The sequence below is a fragment of the Phallusia mammillata genome, chromosome 1, assembly GCF_965637545.1.
Source record: "Phallusia mammillata chromosome 1, kaPhaMamm4.hap1.1, whole genome shotgun sequence".
Taxonomy (NCBI): Eukaryota; Metazoa; Chordata; class Ascidiacea; order Phlebobranchia; family Ascidiidae; genus Phallusia; species Phallusia mammillata.
The window spans coordinates 6560023-6562101 of record NC_137252.1 but is presented as its reverse complement, the minus strand read 5'-3'; the positions used below and the strand labels follow the sequence as shown (position 1 = coordinate 6562101).

At 33.8% G+C, this 2079-nt stretch overlaps 1 long non-coding RNA gene across 1 annotated transcript; it reads right to left on the bottom strand.

The window, feature by feature from the left end:
* Nucleotides 1-694: 694 nt before the first annotated feature.
* Nucleotides 695-1406, bottom strand: LOC145209252 (uncharacterized). The gene is made up of 3 exons (XR_013855043.1): nucleotides 1343-1406; nucleotides 1122-1204; nucleotides 695-818 (listed from the first exon to the last, which is right to left on the bottom strand). It is a non-coding gene; the product is annotated as an uncharacterized LOC145209252 (long non-coding RNA).
* Nucleotides 1407-2079: the final 673 nt, after the last annotated feature.

Genomic DNA, 2079 nt, shown 5'->3' with positions numbered 1-2079 from the left:
TACCATCGGATATCTGACTTATTCTTGGATTAATAACATTCATTTTTTTGCTGTTGTTGTTAGGATTTGTAGTGTTTGTAATTGTAACGCACGTCACCATCTGACGTAGATTGGCCATCCTGTTCTCTTTTATTTAAGCGCTCAAACTGGTTTTGCATCACATGCCCATTGTTGGGCTGCTTTACAACACAACATATCACACTCACAAACTTTTACATGCGTCAGCAAAATATATGCTCCAAAATATTTGTATTAAAACCAGTTTAACTTTAGGATTAAAACCAGAAACCAGTTTAACGTTTGCAACTACAAAATACAAATAGATATTCGTAATGTTTGGTGGGCTGTACAAAGCAATGAACAATATACAAAGTGATCGAAGAGTCAAGTGGCTATATTCATATGTAAGAAAAGCAAATATTTTTAGTATGTGTGTATACAATATATTGATTATGAAACGTACACATTTATTTGATACGTAGGTCGTAGTAGCGCTAAACGAAATTGCTAAAGTTTGCAAAGAGAACATTTTCCCAAGTTTTTGTTTTATATTTCCCAACTGTAAATTACGTGTTTTATTTAAAGGTTTTAGTTTGTCACAAGGAAATTTATGCATTTCAAAATAAACGAAAAAGTGTAATTAAATATATATCTGAAAATAAAACGATAAAAATACACTTAAATTATCAACAAATATTGAGCTGCTTTTGAGCCTTAATGGGTTTCATCAAACTCCACATAGTCAGCAGCAGGTTGTGGGATTGAAACTTGATGATCTGAATAGTCGGCCCGAGGTACAACTTCAATGTTGACGTAATCTGCAAACGAACTTCTTTTTAAATAGCCTTTAAATAGACATCACATGACAAGACCAATTTTCATCGCAACTTTGTGTTGTGACAAGACCAATTTCCAACTTTGCGTTGTAAATAAAATAAGGTCATTTTTTGTACTTTTTGTAACGACTCTCTGCTTTGTCTATTTTTGTTATTTTATTTGAGGCAAAGCCAAAATCAAAAATTTGCCTAGGGCCATCACATTTTGCCTTCCCGTCTTGTATAAGCCGAAATACCCCACTGCGCATAATAATAAAAAATGCTCAAAGTAGCTAACATTCTGACCGTATTGTAAGGCAGCAGAAGAATTAGGCTGATGATTTGGTTGTGCACTGTTTAGTGTTGAGAACTGGGCAACTGCAGCGTTTCTAAACACAAAACTTGACACTGATTTAGCGGATATGTTTTCGCAAACTTGTTTTTGTAAACATCGACAGAAAACAATCCGAAAACAAGTGAAGAGAAAATACTTTCAAAACCTTTAGTTTTTTAAATCACTGACTAACCTTAACCATCTATTATGGCGCCGATTTTGTAGCAAAGACATTGTGAGCAATACGCAGAATATCGCCAGAACAATAGTCGCTGTTATATAGCTCCAGTTGATGGAAATACTACAAAATCAATATAAAAGGTGGGTTTTAAAAACACTAAACTTTCTTCCTAGAACACTTTAAATACGAAACCTAACTTATGAACTCAGCAAATATTGTATATATTTAGTTCATTTGAATCATAGCATGCAAATTAGCGTTTCATTTGAAAGTTAATTGAGATAATAGTTATTGTTCCAGAAATAAAATCTGCATACTATAGTATTATATCAATTTATAAAATAACATACATGGAGCATAAAAAAGAGTCGGCTTTTAATATGTACCTTGTGGTACCACATCACATGTTGTGTTCTTCACACTTTGATTAATTTTTTCACCCGCCGTTCCAATTATATCTCCAGGCGTTATTGCTGTTGTTGTTGGTGGTGGTGGTGCTGTTGTTGTTTTAGGTCTTGTTGTTGTTGTTGAAATTTTTGTCAAGATTTTGCTCGAACGCACTGCAAATGCAGATTTTATCTAATGTCAGTTTTTTTGTGTGGGGGGTGTCGGCAGCATTCTCAACTATGATATGAAGAAAGTTTGTTTGGAACTTAAAGCTTTTTAACCTAAACTTGATGGAAACTGTAGTTGACACATGACCACTGCTTGACTAGGTAGTGCTAAATACTTGAAAATTTGAACAAACG